Source organism: Camponotus vicinus, unplaced genomic scaffold (genome assembly GCF_025532165.1).
Source record: "Camponotus vicinus isolate PSW18456_S1 unplaced genomic scaffold, iyCamVici1.0 SCAF_12, whole genome shotgun sequence".
Lineage (NCBI taxonomy): Eukaryota > Metazoa > Arthropoda > Insecta > Hymenoptera > Formicidae > Camponotus > Camponotus vicinus.
The window spans coordinates 14,947,012-14,968,247 of NW_028141948.1; the positions used below are offsets into that span (position 1 = coordinate 14,947,012).

The 21,236-nt window shown below is 27.7% G+C and overlaps 1 protein-coding gene and 1 long non-coding RNA gene across 2 annotated transcripts in view; one reads left to right on the plus strand and one right to left on the minus strand.

Moving 5' to 3' along the window:
- LOC145963266 (GTP-binding protein Di-Ras2) overlaps positions 1 to 21,236 on the plus strand; it is a 70,919-nt gene that overhangs the window by 902 nt on the left and 48,781 nt on the right. The window lies entirely within an intron of this gene.
- Positions 12,166 to 21,236, minus strand: part of LOC145963269 (uncharacterized) — a 64,842-nt gene continuing 55,771 nt past the window's right edge. The window contains exon 3 of the long non-coding RNA XR_014436107.1: positions 12,166 to 12,482. This is a non-coding gene — a long non-coding RNA (uncharacterized LOC145963269). The remainder of the gene's footprint in view (positions 12,483 to 21,236) is intronic.

The following is a 21,236-nucleotide window of genomic DNA, read 5'->3' on the forward strand; positions in this document are numbered from 1 at the left end:
TAATGTAATAAGTTGTAAGTCTGAAGCAATATGAGATACATCAAATAAGAAAGATACAAAATTCTATTTTTCTACGTCAGTCATTTTTCAAGTATATGTTCGAGAAATATGTATCTCAAAACATTTTCTCGGACGAGCAAATAATATGAATTAATTATATATTTTGATTTATTGCAATGAGAGAATCAAGTTTTGAATGCGTCAAACTAATAAACTAGTAATAGTTCGAGTTATTAATAAGTGCATTAAAGATGATTGCTGGTGGAAGCAATATTTATTTTATATTTGAAAACATAGCGTTATACGTGTTGCATGTGCACAGAAATATAGAAAAACTCGTTTTTAATAAAATTGAAATAACAGATCTGTTATACATGTGGAAGTTTATTTTAACAAGCATTAATTGATTTTGATGATAAAAAAATTCTCACTTCTACATTCAGTAAATGATGAATGAATGATTTCGTTACGGAACATACGAGCATTCCCGCAGTTCTCAGTAGTAACTCCATTATGTCGAAAGCAGCTGCTCTTCGTAAATGGAATTGAAAGAAGAATAATGATATTTACGTAACGTGTTAGTTAAACTACGCGACTTTTTGCTGCGCATAAATCGTGAGTCGCATCGCTTAATTGAATTGCTCTAAAATAATGTTAAAAGCAAATTTTCGTAGAATTAAAAATTCTATAATTATTATACATATTTTTCCTTCTCAAAAAAATTAAAGAAGTTCTCGACAAGTTATCGTAAATATCAAAGATAATAATTCAACAATATTAATTGGAATAATTATATTGGGGGAAAAATAATACAATACTCTTAATATACAATATATATATACAGCTTTTGCTGTAAGAATTTATATTTTCAAGTATATTCTAAAATTTTATAATATATTTTATTAAGTAACTGATATGATTTTTATATTATATCTTTGTATTCGAGAAATTAATGCTTATGACGATTTCCTAAAAAAAAGGATTTTTTTCTTCAATTTACCTTTATCGCTTGAGGACGGTATTAATTTCAGAGCGCGCTAATGATCAGTATCTTTGATCGTAAACTTCTCATGAAGCAAAGAGGAGATCGCGTAAAATGTCGGTTGCTAGAAAACCACATTATTTCCTAGAGCTAATCTTAGCTAATTGCAAATGTTCGTGTCGCTTTGATTTGAAGATTGTAATCGACCATCTTATTTCTTAAAAATGACAAACAGGGTGTTCCTCTTGATTTAACTCTTGCTCTTGACCGATATATCTGTAAAGAAGCGAAGGTTGATGAAAGAGAAATCTAAAAACATCAACAACCACGTTACTTTAAATATATAATTATAAAGCATATTTTTATATAGTAGCAGAACATTTCTTATTTAAATTAAAACAAAATTTCGGCGCGCGCCAGAATGTTAAAGCTGTTCGAATTAAAACTTTGAATTGAAGTAAAATTCATCATGAATTAAATCTTAGATATCTGAAATAAGTAAATAAAACAATTCCAATACATACACACATACGTGCCCGTTTCTTATATAATTTCAAATGGACTTTGTATGTGTTTTTATATAACTTTAATACTTATAGATAATATCAAGATCTCAAATTAAAAAATCACTGAGAAGATACTTTTCTATAATTATAATAGTAAAGTGTGTTAAAAAAAAAATAAAATAAAATAATTCATTTAATTATTATTCAGTATAAATAGACAGAAATTAATGTAGAGACGAGAATTGTGAGGTTTTCCTATACTTTTTCATAAGATCGTAAACATTGATAAATGATTTTATATATATGATATGATAGATTTTTTCGACACTATTTTTCCTATTTCGTTTATTTTGCGTACTTATGTATAAATTTTATTTCATGTATTAATTGATTTAATATTTAAATATAAGCTTTTATATTAATATTATAGATAAAAATATCGTTACTTTCTTGTTTAAGTATTAAAATAATATTTTTGCCAGACTTCTGAAGGAAATGATTCAGTATATATTTAATATAAAAAAATGTATTAGAAAATAAGCTAAAATAAGAACCATAAAAAGAATGCAAAAATACATGCAACAAAGTTATCTAAAAATTTTCTTCTATTATCTTGTCAAGATTAGAATCTTTTCATTTAATTATTTATGTGACTTATTTTACTTATATTGTTAATATATTTTATTTTATTTTATTTTTATATAAATATAATAATATAAAATAACTATTTGAAAACTTCATATACGTCAAAGAAAAAAATATTTATTTTTACATATTTTTTGTGGCGAGAAACAAAATAATTGTTTTTCCGATACTCGTCGCTAGTATTCTGGAGATGAGTAATTAAGGACTATCCGCGGACTATCCGCGATGTGTCATAAACTCGGCAGATCTAATCAATTGCGATAAATTCTCCTGGTCGCGATCAAGTTTCGCCGTTCGCAATTTACGATCCTGCCCTTTACTTCTGCCGCGCGGGGGCGACGATCTATTAAAACGTCTCTCGAGCCTATCTTTTTATCTGCCAGTTTATCGACGCGCCGCGTCAAATGATGATCGCCTATTCTCGCGCTTGCGAGGGGGAGGGGGGGGGGATGCGCGCGATATTTTTTTTTTATCTCGGTCATCGACATTGTTATATATCGTAGAGGGAGCGATTATTGTCGGCGATGGTTCTTCGATCGTGGTTCAGAAGAGAGACGTAACTCAGTCGTTGCAAAGTGGAACAAGCAGGCTGATCCGAGATCGATAATGCTAGCTTCGCGTTTTCCTCATGCTAACCTGTTATATAGAAGAGCGTAGAGCAGGAATGACGTATTTAATCGGATTAAAGGGGCGAACCCCCCGCGAACGCCGCCCACTTTCTTCTTTCCGAGGCAGGAAGCGAGTAATCGACTTTCAAGAGCGATTTCACCTTTCGCTTTATTGCGGCGCAACTTGTACCTGCTCGCCCCGGTGCGCTTCTCGTCCTCTTGAGGATGAGAATCGCCACTTCGTTGGCGTATTAACTGCTACTTCTCGGAGATTTATTAGCGGGCTTATTGATATTCTGATGATAATGTCAATAAAAAAAAGAATAAAGGGAAGATAAATTTTGTTTATATTATTCTTAGCCGACCAATCAGATGATTTCAATCGTTTTTTTTTACTTTATAGATAAAAAACACTGTCACGGAGAGAAAAAGTTATTGACTTATATTTTCTTCGTCTATCGTCTTTTTTCTTTAAGACATTCTAATTTTATTGATTCTTTAATATCTTAAATCTCTGACTTCTACTGAAATGTCAAGATACTAATTATTCTTAACTAATAAGTGCTTATACTAATAATTTCAAGCTTATAAGCGATAGACAATAATTGCGAATATAATAAAGTTTCTGGGAGATTAAATGATAAGAAATCTCTTATCAATCATTTAATATCGTAGTGATTTAATTATAATAATAATTTTAAATTCACTTCAGTTGAGTGTAGAGAAAAGTTTTATTGAATAACTATGTCGAGAGAGAGAAATTTGAATTCTTTTCTATCAATAAAGAAACCGAGCAAACTAAATTAAAGATTAATATTCGTGATAATAAATAGTTTCACGTTTTGTGTAAGAATAAATAGAATAGTGTAATAATAATTTTTTCTTATAACACTGGAGGAGAATTATAGACACTTTGACCTATAGACAGTTAACTTTGCGGAATTATCTGTAAGGAAGGTTTCATCTCGTAATGAAAGGAGGTTTGCTGGACATGTAACTGTGACCTTTGTAAAGCCGACTGTAGATTTATCTCGAGAAAATGATCTTAACATATGGATTATTGTTCGATGTACTATCGTGCATTTTAAAAGCTATCCGCTACATTTAAAACAGTTTTATCTTATATGTTTTAATTATTTGAATATGTGTTATGTGTTATAAACAAATTATTAATTATCACGTGTTGTGTTGTTTTGACAAACTCATACTCTGAAAGATTGATTATCGAAAACAAAAACAAAATTATATCGCGTGACTGAGATTCTTTCATCATTAATAAAATGTTGCAAATTTCATGATATGTTTAAATATCGCTATAAATTTACTATTAAATATCATTTTTTCAAAGAATTGAATCACTTGCAATCATTCGCGGAATAATAGACATTTCTTTTTAATCTTTTACTTTTTCTCATTTCTTCTTTCGAGCACAAGCAGGAATGCAGTGATCTTCGTAACAAAAGCTTTCTCGGGATGCTTCGTAATTTGCGATAAATTGGATGAAAGCTTTGAAACTCGATGCTGTTTTAGCGACACTCAGTAATACTTCCCCCCGCGTCTGTAATAATTAAATTACGACAACGTAAATTTAGAGTAATATAAACAAGATACATAAAACACGAGTATAAATAATACGATATTTCTTAAAATATAATATATTTTCGACTAATAAATCTATCATATAGTGCTTGTCAATTCTAGAACGACAATAGATTAAATTGTTCTGACATGACATAACGTCGTCGTTCAGGTGCGAATGTTCAGAACGTAAAGTCAATCATGAAGACATCTTTGAACTACTACATACATCGCAAAGTAAATTAAGAGGAAATTGGAATCCGATTTCCGATTAAAGGTATCTACGATTTAATAAAATATATACTCAATAATCTGCTTAAATTTCAGGACAAGAACTTAACAATTTATGTGTATAGAAAGATATAAAAAGATAAAAGGTTTTATCTTTAATAATTAAATTAAATAAAGCTTAGAAAATGCTACACAAAATATTAAAGTACTTAAATACTTTAACGAAAAAATAATGAATTTTATTAAGTTTATTTTAAGTTTATTAATAAGTGTTATTATTAATTTTTATAAGATATTAAAAATTTTATACTTTGATAAAATAAAGATTACACATTTAAAAAAATGTGTAAAATTACACATTTAAAAAAATATTTTTCAAATTCATCAAACGATTAAGCGTCTAGTAAATCTGATACTAACAATAAGTAAAATTGATTAAACCTATTCGTATTTTGAAAAAAGAATTATGAAAAGAAATGCAAATTTATCTGGTATACGGAATATTTTACATTCATCTTTTATTAATTATTTTTAATTAATCAATTGCGGCGCGAAGATTAATATTTTACATAATTGTTTGTGGTTATGAAAATATTCATTAAGATAATATCCCCCTAAAAATGTCATAAAGATCGCGAAACGGTATCCCACCAATAGTATTCTAAAGTTACAAACTGAATTTAACGAGAAGTTTTTTTACCATCCTCTTTATCGGTGCAAGTTCCTCTTTATGAGATTCATTCAGAAATTTTCTCTCAGACTTCTCTCGACTTCTCTCTTTAAATGAAAAGATGGCCTATAACCGGCATTTCGCGGTCTAATAAGTACAAACCGCATTTTATTGAGATAATTTTCAAAGTAAAAAAATTTAAGTTTGAATATACGCTATTTCCTTGAAGTTCCTACTAAAATATATATTGCATGTTACATTATAATGACAAAATAAAAAATTGACAAAATATAAAAAAAATTTGATAATCAGTCAATTCTCCACTCTTGATTGATCATTATGGAAATAATAATTTAATGCGAAAATTTTTCATTTTTAATTTTTTAAATTATCCATAAGTTTTTATATAGACATAATATTGCGAGTAAAGAATAAAAAAAAAGAATATGAGAACCTAATTCTTTAGCTTTGATATTAATTTATATAATATGTATTTATATTGTAAGGATTATAAATTAGTTTGTACATTACAATATATTCTTTTCTTTTACATTTTAACACACCTTAAAATTTATTTTTGTATTTCTTACCATAACAAGATTTCTTTAATTTGGAAAAAAAAAGAAAAATTTGTTTTTTTAATATAATCAAATAATTTTCAGTTATAAAATAAAAGATAAATTTTTCAATGCTTTTTATAATCCAAGAATATAATCCTAAAAGCAAAAGCAATAAATATAACAAATTTTTATTAAAAAGGGATTTATTAAAGATTCATTTTATTGCTTTTAAATGATTGGGACAAAGAATTATATCTATATATACATGATTTTTTAAATAAAATTATAAATATATTATTTTTTTAAATATCTTTGAGAAAACTAATTCTAATATTCTAATATTCTTATAGTTTACGTACACATTTTCATTTTAGTATGTAATATAGCTCTTAAAAAAGTAGGCCAATAAAAAAATTCGACAAATTATCTGAGACTGTCGCTGCTCATTACGAGAGGACGGACTTTCTTCCCTTCACGACAAACGAGTATGTCGTAACAAGCGAATGGCCAAAGAAAAGAAATTTATAGAATAAACGATCAATTTTAAGGGTCAAGGCCATCAAGAGTGTCATTTTAGCACATTGCAATCTTATATACATTGTTATATACATATTTTTTAATCCTTTTACTAAAAAAAATTATATAGTTTTTGTATTAGAAAATTTAAATTTATTTTATATAAATATAACATGACATAATGTTGAACCACACGTGATTTGCCTATGGTGCAAAATAATTTTTAAACACACACATTACAAATGTCGAGTACATTCTAAAAAGTATATAACTTTAATTATTCATTAGCAGAATACCTTTCCTTCTATCTTTCAAATTTTTATCATATTTTTTCGACATATGTTAAAACACGAAATTTTATAAATAGCATGTGAAAATATGTATGTGAAAAGTTAAAATAATGAATGCGTTAGCTAATTGTGAATGGAAGACCTCAATTAGAAATAAAAACTCGAGAGTATCAGCTATTTCCAATTCAAATTTATCAATTAACAAAGATCTAAATGATCCATCCATATTCCTATTGTATGTAATTTTATCATGTGAACAACTTTATTGCATATAACATTCATTGAATTAATGTATTTTGGTCATAAAGCTTTTTACATTTAAATAACTAAATATTTTTCATCCATCACAAAAAAAATTTAGAATGAACTTTTATTCTATAGATTAACTTGAGGTTGTATTTTTCGATAAACTCATGTTTTTACTATTAACAATTAATGCCATTTTTTGACAAGAATAATAAACTTTATCAAATTTTTATTTATCCACAAAAATGAAATTTTGGAATAACCGTATTTTGATCATAGTTATTAATAGAGGCAAACTTCAACTTGCTTAAGCATGTCGTTTTACATATATTTAGAATATATATTTAGTTTAACATATATTTAGAATCTTTCAAAAAAGTCAATTATATTAAAGAATTATATCATTTAACTTTTAGAAAATAATTCAGCGCTCTAGAAAAATGTAGATTTTAAGAAAGCACATGCACGTGTTATTAATTTCTGTCTGTGACATCATTTCACATTATATATACATCTAAAAAATTCTCATTTTATGCTGCTATTTCTGATGTGCAATAGAGAGTATTTCCTCTCTTAAAATAATACAAAACAAAGAGAGAGATAACGAGACACAAAATCTCTGTACAATAATTATGAATTTGCGAGTAAACGCAAAATTCTAGGAGATTTAATATTTTTAATTTGATACTGATTTTTTTACTGATACTGATACAACTGCTTTATAATGTTTCCGTAATATAGGATACAATTAACAGTAATACAATTAACACAATTAATGTTTTGCAATAACAACTCGCGAGTTAATGCTTAACCGTGCAATTGCTAATTAAAGTTGCGCATATTGCCGAAAGCGCAAATATCACAGAGACAGAAACAATAGTTTTCATCCGCCGCGAGCGACAGTACGAGAATCTATGTAAGTGCAATTCAAATATGAAAACGTTTTCTCGCCAGTTATTCGTCTCTATTGAGATATATTGAAATTCCTCTGAGCATAGGCGATCGCGGTCGGGTACGCAGAATTTTTCAGGCTAACATAAAAGGAACTAACCGATAAAATTGCTCGAGAATTCTCATAAAAGAGCATAACGTGTGAAACAAATCCTCTTATTCATAATTTACCGATTTGTTTTGCCGATTAATTTCGGTATTTGTTTTAGTATTTGGCATTTTGCATCTCATTGACTTCACAAAATTTTTTGAAGAAATAATAAAGCGATATTCTTAACGTTCGATGTGTATATATGTATATTTATATTTTGATTATTCATGTGCATTTTGAATTTTATTGTTTAAATTTTTAAAATGTATATAATATATAATTACACTGATATAATATGCTAATTTATAAATACTGACGTATAATGTTTATTTGATTCAATACAAAATCTCGGTACATTTAAAAATAGTAATATTACGCGTTAACACATAATTAATATAAAATTATACCTTTAAAGTTAAACATTTTTGTATAACAGTAAAATAATGAAAAACATAATAAAATATATGAAAGGTTTTTAAATATTTTCTAAAGTTTATTTTATTATATTTCGTTGAAAATAATTTTTTTTCTATATTACACATTATATATTACTATGAAGTTCAAAAAGTAACATGCAATATGAATAAGAACAGAATAAGAACATAGAATAAGAACATTGCAAAATAATATGCAATGTTCTTTTGAAATCGCTTTATTTTAATTCAAGTCATTCCTATGTTTAAAGAATTCATTGCATGTTTGCAATCTGAAGTACAGCGTTGCCTTTTTCATATTATTCTGAAGAACGAGATGTTGGCTCTTTGTAATTGTTTCGAGATGGATCGACAGCACGTGTGGCAGCTCGAAATGCGAAAATTATTCCACGGTTGTCCTGGTGGACGAATAAAAGAGGGTGAGAAAAAACACCGGCTGCGAAAAAACGTACTCTCTCGGGAGAGTGGACAAACTACCCCTTCGCAAATAGAAAACTGCTATCACCGCTATTGCATAGTGGTGATGTCTAAAAAAGATTTAGAAAACGAAATCTTGCATTTTTTTCTTTTATTTTCTTGATCAATTTAAATTATATTATTTATTTTGATTGCTCTTTAATTTTTTTATTTTAATTATTTATAACACATCTAGTTATATATAATTATTTAATTATTATTTGCTTAATTATTTATTTAATATCTTTTAACGAATTGATAAAAATACGCAATGTGTGTGTACTAACGAAAGAAATTTATTTGTAATACTTAGAGAAATATTTACTAAATATATCTTATTATTTTATATATAATTATATATATATATATATATTAAAACCTATATCAAAATTTAATAGATTTTTTGAATCGTACATGTATTTATGTATTTCTTTTGTAAAATATACATATGTGTTTCACAATTTTTTTATCATATTTTTTTATTTGTCAATAATTGTATATTTTTAAGTATATTTGGATATACACATATATTTTTATATTTTTTAGATATAGATCTCTTTTTTGTAAATATTCAGAGATTTCTCGTTCGCACCATTGTGCGTCGCCAATGCAGGAAAATCGATAGAAAAGTTTTTCATTCGCTTCACTAGGCCCAGTGAAAGGCCTTATTGATACAAAAATGTTTCTTCGTAACGAAAACGCCGTCCACGCTCAAACGCTTTTAATTAAACACGCGCCGCTACATGTACGTTCTGCCGCATTGATACATTTTGACTTAATAACGAATTCACGCGTGAATCGTCCGATATGCATCTTCGTTTACCTTCAAAGTATTCAACGACGAACGAGAACAACGAGACATATCCAATCGATTCATTCTTGATTGACTTCCATTGGATTATTCGATCGCTCGCTATGTTAGGACAAACTCAATAAAAAAGACTTTTAAGTAAAAATTTAATACACATCGTATGTGAAGAGAAGATTAATCGACGAATACGTATCTAAAATATACACGGTATGTTTTTAGACCAATAGACTATTTTATGCAAATTTATACCATAGCACTTGGATCAATTAATATGGCATTCTTAATACGACACAATTAATATCGCATGCCCATTAAAATTTTTTACATCATTTTTTTATAAAGTATCTTACATTCTGTATATACTTAGTTTTTTATATATAATGTAATATTATTATTTACGAATTTCATACTCGTTTCTTACAACGCCACAATTTCAATTTATTTTTTGATGTACATGTTATTCGTTTATGAGATTTAACTTCGTACTATCGTACAATGAATTTTTATTGTACAGATTGGCTAGATTTATGAACGATATAATTTAATATGAAGCCACAATTTTTGTACGTTTGCTTTAATAGCGTTATGTGCGCAATAAAAGATTATCGCGGTTACGTTTTATTTCATCTCTTGACAAAATCACGATGAGCTTGAATAGGCATGAAAACAAGATGTCTATTTAATGGTTAGTCTGTAGGCAATCTTTTCAAGATTATCGCTTGTAATCGGATTATGAGAATGCCGGCAAATAATGTCGATCTGCACATTGTTAAAAAAAGCAAAACTTGTTTACAATAGAAATGATAACAAAGAACTGTACATATGTCATTCGATAATTCCCCATAAACTTCATATTATACAGTATTGTACAGTTTCTTTTATAATACTATCGGTTTTTAATTTAAAAAAACGGCCCGTTCGGAGAAGGAATTTCATGGAACTAGGAATTCTCGAGAGGAAAATATATATGAACATGAGAAACTGATCACATAATTTTAAGTTTTAACGAAAATAACATCTTTTATTATTTTTCTTTTATAATTCCTTTGACATTATCTTACATAGGATACGATAAATATTAAATCGAAATATATCGTAATTTAATATAGTAAATATTGGGAAATATCGAAAAGGCATCATAAAATATAAAATACGAAATAAAACGCAAGAAAATTATTATATCGATAACAGTTGATAAATGGATTAATAATCCTCATATATATGTGCTAGTTATTTTAAAAGCAATTTTTTCTATGACTCTTTGTTAATTTTTAAATGTTTATTTTTCCATGACTTTTTATTAATTACAAAAATAATGAATCCAAGATCATTTACATCATTTTTGTCTATATTATCTGATTAAAACAGCAGCTAGTTGCTTCAAACGATCTATTGCACACTAAACATTTATTGAATAGGTATTTACACAAAAAAATTTCGTAAAGTACAAGTAATGGCTACCATCAGCTTCTTCGAATTTTCTTCATGATTGTTAAGATTTTTCTCGGTAAAAATGAAAACATCGATAATGCGTTCAGCAAAAACACTCAGAGAAAGAAGGAAGCCGATGGTTGAATCGGACAATATTCTGCAACTCTAGTGAACACCGCATTAAAGTATACTATACATCTATCAAGTGGATCAATATACTATATTGTATCTCACACTACCATCTACTATTAGTCGTAAATAAAGTTTTATTTCATAACCGGTTCTTTTATATAAAATATAATATATATATAAAATATAATATATACAAGTGAATAGATATATTAAATTATATTAAAACTCATCTCAACTCCAGAGAAATCTGACATTATTTTTTGATCAACCCAATATATTGCTCCACATAAATGTAACACAAGAAAAATCGGAAAAGCGTAATTTTTTTGTAGAAAAAAAGCAGAAGTATCCTTAATTACAACAATCCTTTAAGAAAGGAATGTCGCTGCAGAGCGTTTGACTTTGCAAGCTGCAATAGATTTTGATAAACGTCAATCGATTATGGTTGGTCGGACTTGAAAGAAGCAGATTAGAGTTAATCCTGTATAGCAAATAATGTTCACATGTCACGTCACAGCGATGTTCCTATCGTATTGATGAGCAAACGCGATTAGAGATTACGCTCTGGCTAACACTCTCGCAATGTTGCAAGATATGCCCGTAGAAAAATAGCGAATCCAATAAACAAATCGATTTTATTTGAGAAAATTTTCACACAAAATTGTAAAATCGAATTTTTATCGAAAAGCTTTTCAAAAAATCGTTTCTTACAATATGATTATTCTATATCCATTTTGATAATTTTTAAGCTTCATATTAATGAAGAAAAGTTAAATTTTTTTTAAATAAATGAATATTTTTAAAAAATATTTGTCAAATATTTATTAAATAAATTTTTTAACACTCTCTGCAGATATTTAAACATTAAAATTTTTCTCAAACTCTCGAAAATTTTTATGTAGACGATATTTTCTTATTCATTTAACTACGCTTTTCGCTGGAAATTTCGAACTAAAGTGCAAACTCTTTTAGCTTGAAAATTCTGTACTAAAGACAGGAGAATAATAGATAAGGGTAAAAAATTTCCTTTAAGCACATTTTTTATTTTTTTCTATACGGTGCATTTTTCCAAACATACCGGCAATATTTGATTCATACGCGATTTAACCTATCACTTTATTTTTCTTCGTTCAATATTTTTGTTATTTTTGAGATTATTGTGTTTCAGTTATTTTCTTACAATCGCATGAAATGCTTACAAATGCATGAAATTGTTTTCGTGATGACATTTTCGCGATCTCCGTCAGCTTCTCCGGTTACATTAGAGATGCATTGAAAATTGCATCCGCTTTGTGATACTTTTTCTTCACTACATATAAATTTCCAGGGTCTTTTCATTTCACTCTGAAAAAATTAATTTTTTTTTCTATTACTTTGCTTTTTTCATGTTCCCCGACATAGAAATAAAAGATGTAAACATCTTTTTTTTTTAGTTTAAGGCATGTATAATATAGTATATCATATATGTGTTAAAAATTATAAAGCAACTATCTATATTTAATATTTGAAGTAATTATTAAATTATGACGTGAAAATTGTTCTCAGAGTGTGAAATTCAGGAAAGCAGTCCTAAGAAAAGGCAACAATTTCCATTCTATCTATCACATTTCTGTAATCAGTTTTATTTCACGAACGTAACTGCTAACATTTTAAAGTTAGAACAGTATAAATAGAGTTACTTTAACTCATATTACCAACGTCTTCTCGACGTATTTTTACTGACAAACCATAACTACATAAGATTAAGTTTATATTTGTAATACTTTTCTCGTATCTCGGAAGTATAGAATTATTTGAAATTGCATTAGCTAATTGTAAGTTTTAGATACTATCTCGCAGGAAATGTTTGACCTGTGCGCTTCTATTGGATATTCTCGGAAAGTTAATACGATAGCCTGTATTAAGAACTTAAACTCTCACAGCAACTCACCTCATTCGATTATCAGTCTAATAAAATTTTCGAAAAGTTACGCCCTTAAAGATAAAAAACACAGACAGTACGAGTGCAAATAATGCGATAATTTGCGTTATATTTATATATGTATAAAATAAGAATCTTTATTAGCACCAGGGAAATGAGCACTTTCAATATTTATGCGAATTTCAGTACCTATTTTGATTGCTATTCGTCATGAGGTGTACTTAATAATTCAAGTTATAATTCAACTTTTATTTAGAACTTTCCGTGCTGTTTTTTCCACCTTTTTATATCTCTTCTATTTCTCTCTCATATTTCTCTCATTCTTTCAATATCTTACATACTAGATTTAGCATTTAAATATTATATTTAATAGAAACTTTTAATAACACATATATATTTTTTATCGGTAAAATATCGATGCAAGATTTACACTATCTATTAGTCTATAGACGTCACATATATATTGCGCCAAATCTGAAAATCCAGATGGTCATATTTAATGCTTATTGTAGTACGTGAAACCATGTAGCATAAAGTAGGATGTATTGCTGGAGCTTATCGCGTGATTCCACATGATGCATTTTTCTGCATCAGAGTATAGCCACTTTAAAGTGTTCGAATGGTATACCGAGGAACGTGAAGAACGAGACAAAGCATTCAACCACCAAATGCGCGAATTGTTTCGCATTTCTGCACTACTGCGAGGGAAACGATCGCATTCATCCCGGACCGCATGCAGAAGTATGAGAATAATTTTCTCTTTCTCCGTTTTTCTCTCTTTCATTTTCAATATATTACAATTTAATAATTAAATTCGAACTTGGTGAAATGATACTTAATATCTCGAATAGAGAAGAATTTTACCGTGACGTTAAGAGAGACGAAACATTTTCACAAATAATTTATAAATGCAAGAAATTGAATTTTCCTGTACCATTTCACATCGCAACCAACCATTATCATCAAATATTTTATGTATACATATATACAATTTGCAATGCCATATAATGCTGTTTCATTAGATTGCAACAAATTATTCCATTAGTAATAATTTGAATGATTTAATACTCTTATGAATACTCTAAATTAATTCAGTACTATTGTGTAATATATTTATACAGTTATAGATTAAGCTATTGAGTTCTGCGTTTTACAATTTACGTATTTTTATTAAATCCTTAAAAAATTGTATTATTTATGATATAATATGTACTGATTGCAAATATTTGAAAAAAATATTTTTATGTGAAATCGACAAAACATTTCTATCGACGCAATGCTTATATCGCAATAATAAATATAGAGAAAGAAGATTTTGTTTTATTTTGTTTTATACATTTAAACATTCTGGAGTGCCTGAAATGGATTGACGCAAAGTAACATAAAACGTTACGTATGCGAGCAATATCATTGTGCAAAAGTACGCACGAGCGATTATTGGAATTTGTATGAAATGCGACTTGCATAATACTTCCACTATTTGAAATATTGTATGGGTTACGCGATAAATAAAACTCTTGATATCATATGACATTATTAATCCATTAATCGAATGATTAGTACACGAAATAGACGATACATGGATGCAAAGTCAACAATAACAGAAATAAATAATAATAATAATAATAATCGCTTCTATCATTATTTCATAAAATCAATAATTTGGGCGTTATTTTAAATAACATTTATCTTTGGGCACCCAATGTACATATATATTGAGTACATATATATTGACTTTTAACATTATATTATTGATATCGATATATCTATTAACTAAATATCTATGATATTTACTTTTCCGTGCGTTTATTTTTGCCTTAATATGTGTCGAATACGTTGTTCTTGTACAAAACTTCTCACACAACGAATTTTTATTACATGATGTCATTTAAACGACTATGTCAGTCACAATTTCGATACATTTAGTGTCATACTGAACGATAAAAGATTGTCGTCAATTACGTTTTATTTCAGCTCTTGATAAAATCGCGATGGTTTGAGTAAATATGTCGAATGTTGAATTTAACGACCATCTGTAGATCTATAGATAATCTTGTCGAAATTACTTTTCATAATTGGATAACGAGAATATATGAGACTTACACGTGTATCTGTGTTAAAATATACACGAGGCCTTCCGCAATAGAATTAGTGACAAAGAACAATGTACATGTATCATACTGCCTGATAATCCTATATTCACTAACTTTGTATATTATACAATATTTTTTTTGTTACTTTCTTGGCTAGTATTAAAAGACAGCCTGCGTTCATAAGATGAAACTTAGCGGAACTATAAGAAATCTCCAGAGAACAATTCATGCAAATATAGGAAGATTACGTGATTTTAAGTTTCAAGAAAATTAGAAATTATTCATTATTTTTTCGATGATTCCCACGTTGTCTCGTATATAAGAAAGAAAAATTTTCGAAACATGTCGTAACAAATAAAATATAAGAAAAAGAAGGAGAGAAACAAAAGAGAGCAAGTAGAAAATAAAATACGATAAAACGAATAAATTACGATACACATATGATGTTTTAAATATATTGACAAATATAATATTTATATTTATTTTTATTCTAGAAGCACAATATTTCTTTAATTCTTTACTGATAAGTATGAAATATACTAATAAGATCAATATAAGTATAGAAGTCACGTATATTGGGTATATTTTTATATTATATTTTATTTAATTATAAAGAAAAAGAGGAAGAGAGAGAGAGAGAGAGAATCTCTTAAATTAAAGTTTACTCTAAATGCATTACAGGCTTATTATTAATGCAAAAATGAATTCATGAAATATAGATATGATTAATGCCTATCGGTTTCCTTGAATTTTCCTTAAGCTGAAACCTCTTCTCTCGTTAAAATTGGAAACATCGATAATACAATCGACAGAAACATCAAAAGAAACATAGAAATTGACGATTGAATCGGATACATTTTATATAAGATAAAACATTTGGGTAATATGATATTATTGTATTAGTAAGTAATAATTCAATTATTTTATAAAATAGGAAATTATAAAATAGCTTGTTCTTTTTAAAGGATGGAATGAATAAAAATAACAAAGGAAAAGAATGTATACTATTCCTCTGATATGACGAAAGAGAGGGCTCGGCGATTTCTTTGTAAAGAAGATAAAGAAGATAAAGAAAGAAGGCAAGTTTTGCCCTAAATTGCAACGTAATATCTAACTTTCAAGAAAGGAATACACAATCTACTGGAATGGCTAGCTCCAATAACTTTCGGTGGATTATGGTCGGGCTTGAAAGAAGCAGATTAGAGGGAAACCCACGTGGCAAATGAGGTTTGCTTGCGACAATCTCACTTTATTGGCGAGCAAACGCGATTAGAGATTGTGCTACGGTTAATGCTCTCGCGATTGCCGAGTATGGAAATAGCGGATTGTATTCACTAAAAGGCTTGTTTTGAAGAATCGGACAAATATCGTTGAAAAGAGTTTTCTCGAAAAAGAATTTCTTTTCTAGCAGTATTCTTTTTCGATAAATGACGCAAATACCCCAATAATGAGGATTGTGCAATAACTTAAAATTCATACATTTCAAGTAAAATATCTATACATTTTTTATACCAATTAAAATATTTAAAAAAATACATAGCATCCCCATGTAAATGAGTCTCTCATATTTAGTGATAGAAAAAATATTTCAGATTGAACTTGTTGGGTTATGAAATAAATTAATTATCATTAATTATTGTAATATAACAATTTGCTACATCGTAAATTACTATAATACAATTGTCAATCAGTACTTGTGCCCAAAATAACATTTTTATAAAAGCTTCTGAAGAAACATCCAAGTAATTGATTACATAAGCAAATATAATTAAAATCTTTTAATTGTCATATTTCATTATGTTATCAATAAATATGTACACTGCTACGCTCGGCTTATAACTTATTAAGATAACAAAAATCCCCTTGCGAACTGTTTATAATCTAATTAATTATGATATAATTAATATATAGAAAATATAAGAATGAACAGAACATGAGATAATCTACGAAAGAAGATTATCTCATGTTCTATTTATCTTGGTATTCATGGATAATCAAAATATTGTAAAATTAGGAACTTTAATTTTTTTACACAAATTTAGGAATTAAATCTGGAATTGATGCAAAAAGAGACTCTATGATTATTAGATAGATATTTCGCAAATTTCTCTCTCTCTCTAAATCCTATAAAATTGTGCTTTCAGAAAATGTATAGATAAAAGTTTTAACTGCTTATGCTTTTTTCATTTATTAACTGAAGATTAGTTTTTCGCATAAATAAAGAAATAATTACAATAAGCTTCTCAAGACTCATCTTATTCTTTATCTCTAAAATTCACCTCTACAAGCACATTTATTTGATTATTAACTTTTATCTCTTGATGATATATTGCAGAAAGTTTCTTATCTATATTTCTATAAGTTTATACCACCATGCAATAATGAGTATAGAACTGAAGAAAGCAGATCTCGGAAGTTTATATAAGTGTTACATCTTTTATACAATTCTTTTTTGACGACCATTCATCAGTCAAAGTAAACCGATTTTGCGACATAACTTGAAGTACATCTGTATATATCTGTCTTCTACTTTACATCTTTTGCTTTGCAACATCAGTAAAAAGTAGTAGAAGGAAGATTGATGATATATATGATGTCGTAATCTTCTCCATCTACTTTAAACATATTTCCGCTATACAGCGTCGTATATCTTTTAGTTGAACGCGATTTTTTCCAGTAAAGAATATTTTTTTTTGCTTAATGTTTTCCAAATTCCGAAGTAACAACACAAAAAAAAATTACACACATGTAAAGATATTACATTATTTGCATTATTGACTAAAATTTGATAATCATAAATAATTAATTACAATGATAACAGAAATTAATTAAACATAATTAATTAATTTCTGATATCATTGTTTGCTCTAATTGTTTTTATTAAAAATGATTTTTAAATGTAATGCTGTTTGAACACATTTAATAAATTGCTCTCTTAATAAGAATTAAAATCGTCCAGCATCCTTGATTTATATGTTACATTTATGTAATTAAAGAATTATAGAATTGAATTTTGTCTTTCACGATGTATTTTTATTGAACTCTTGCTTCAAACATAAGATTATACATTACATTAATTAAATATATATATGTAATAAATATATATATTAACAAAGAGAAATCTTTTTTCGTGATTTCAATAAGTAATGCAATATCGACTCAGCAGGATGTCAATCGTGATAAATTTCGATGGATTATGATCCGCCGTGCTTGAAAGAACAAAAGATTTGAACAGATTTGAGAAAATCCCGCATAACAAATAAAGTTTTCTTGTCGCGACGCGATGATTTTATCTTATTAGCGAGCAAATGGGATTTTAAATTGCGTTGTCGTCAATACTCTCCCGATTGCCGAGTTCCATTCGTCAGCAAATAGTGGATTACATAAATAAATCGCTTTTATTTGAAAAAGTAAATACTTGTTGAAGTTAAAAAATATATTTATTATATACATACACATATCGAATTTTTATTTTATTTTTATTTTATTTTATTTTATTTTATTTTGTTTTATTTTATTTTATTTTATTTTTATTTTATTTTATTTTGTCGAAGTTTTTTTTAAAAATTCATCCGTAAAAAAAGGGATTATATAACGTAGACAATATTTTTTTATGCATTTCACTATTTTACGCAGGTTGATTAGTAAACAGGTCACACAATCTCGTACAAAAGATATAGAAATTTTAAAATTCTAAATCAAAGATAGAAAAGCAAAGTGGAGAGAGATATAAAAGAATTCCCTCAGGCATTTTTCCATCTCGATATTTCTGCCAAACGTCGATCATATTTGATTCATGTACGATTTGATGATCTGTCACTCTTCTCTTATTTCTCTGTGATCTTGACTGTACATGTTATTACTAGGCGAGTTACTTTCTCACAATATATAAAGCTACCTTCAGAATGATTTATTTTGCAGTCATCACTAACTCCTACATACTGTTAAAAACTGTTTCTGTCTCACGTATGATTCTCACTTTTCCCTTTTTATACATCAACTTTCAAACTCTTTTTCACTACATTTTAAAATCGTTCAGCAGCTACGAATGTTTTCTTCATTTATTTTACATTATCCAAGTAAATACAAAATCATTTCGTGTTCTCAATTCGAAAATTGTAGGTAAATTACATTTAAATCAGTGATAAATTCAACACGCGATGCGAAATACGTGCGAATTCAGGAAATAATTATCACCGGTAAATGTATCATGAAATAATTTATAATTTCTATTCCCTCAAATCTCCTGTTACTTCGATTTCTACCTCAAATGAGTAAATCGCGTGAAATATCTGCTTCGATAAATAGCCATCGCAGCAATACGCTTACGCATTATTAATCAGGAAGTTGATTTACCGCGTATGTTAATAACCATTTGTTTACAAAGAATGATTATATCTCCGAAAATAATAATGCAATGATATACTATGCAGCTCATGAAACTGTTTGTCTGAATATTATCGTCTAGTAAAAGATGACGACAAAAATAATACGATATATATTGTAAAAAATGGACACCATGTGCCAATCAATTTATTATAAAATATCTACCGCAGAATAAATACTAAAGAATAAATATTTTTTGTTCTTTGTAAGGCAAATTAATTTCGATGAGTGAATTGTTATTTCATACATTTTTCACTGTATTTAAACATGTTAACATCGCATAATTTAATGATTAATTCCACTGAACACACACACACAAAGCAAACTTGTAAGTTTGATATATATTCGATTATCTTTATTTTTAAACATAACTATGTAATTACGAAAATGCGTAATGGGAAATAAATATAAACAATTTTATTTCTACATGAATCACTCCATCTAATAAATCATATATTATTTTGCAAATCAAAAAAAAAATTCATCAAAGTGTAGGTAAATTATATTTAAGTCGGTGCAAAATTCAATGCGAAATACATTCGAATTCTAACATGAAGAACGAACCTGATTCTAACAAAAAGATGCGTATTTATGTAAGAAAATAATCTTGATAATACAGGATTTAAAGACCTCCGATTGTAACATGTTTGCTAAATAAAAATCGCCCTGGTTGGAAAATCCGCCTTTAAAAGAAAATTTTTTGGGATATCCTGTGTGTGTTGCGTAGGTGTGCGTGTATAAATGTATGTATGTGTATACACACACACACGCGCACGCGCGCGCGTATATGTGTATAAAATCGGTTTTATTAGATTTACTCGATGATCATCAAAAAAGCGCACTAGAAAGAAGAGAAAACAGTAAATAAGTTAATAAATCTTTTATGAGAGAGAGGAAGACAGAAAAGGACAATTCATAGCATTTTTAGTGGGGGCCTTAAAAAGAATAATATTCTCTTCTTCTTGACATTTAACGATGATCTGACGTGAAAAAAGTCGAAGTTTAATTATCGAGCAATATATATTTATTATTTATTAATTTTCATAGGCGAGTTATCATATTTTTATTCAATTACCAATTACGAATGAATTTGATTTCTTAGCACACACATTAAATTAACTGTCACACAATTAAAAGAATTATTAAATATCATGCATAATACTATTATTATTATTAAACTTTTGCACTCCAGCTAATTTTGTTGTATGATCTACCAGCAACTCCAAGGCATTTTTGTGATACCTTTGGTGAATATTAAAAAATGTTATTATATCAAATAAAAAAAATTCTACTTTATTATCGTCACTGCTGCTTTCAGTATTATAAATAATTTTATTACAATCGACTGAAAAATAAATATTATAAATAATTTCATTATAAAATATATCGCCGTAGCGGTGCATAAGAATGGAATGCAAAGAGTTAATAAATAAATATTTTTAAAAAATAATTTTGTAATTTCACACAGAGAAAAATTTTTTTAATTTGTTTAGATAAATAAACAATAAACATACAAATATACAAACACATATATGGGGATACATATATACATATGTTACGAAACAAAATGATAAAAATAAATTAAAAGCTAGGGAGAGAAAAGCTGTAGAGTTTCTGCATTTAAATACTTTGGATTATTTGCGATGCAATTTGCACGACGAAACAGATCATTCAGATAGATTCGAATTGAATATCAGA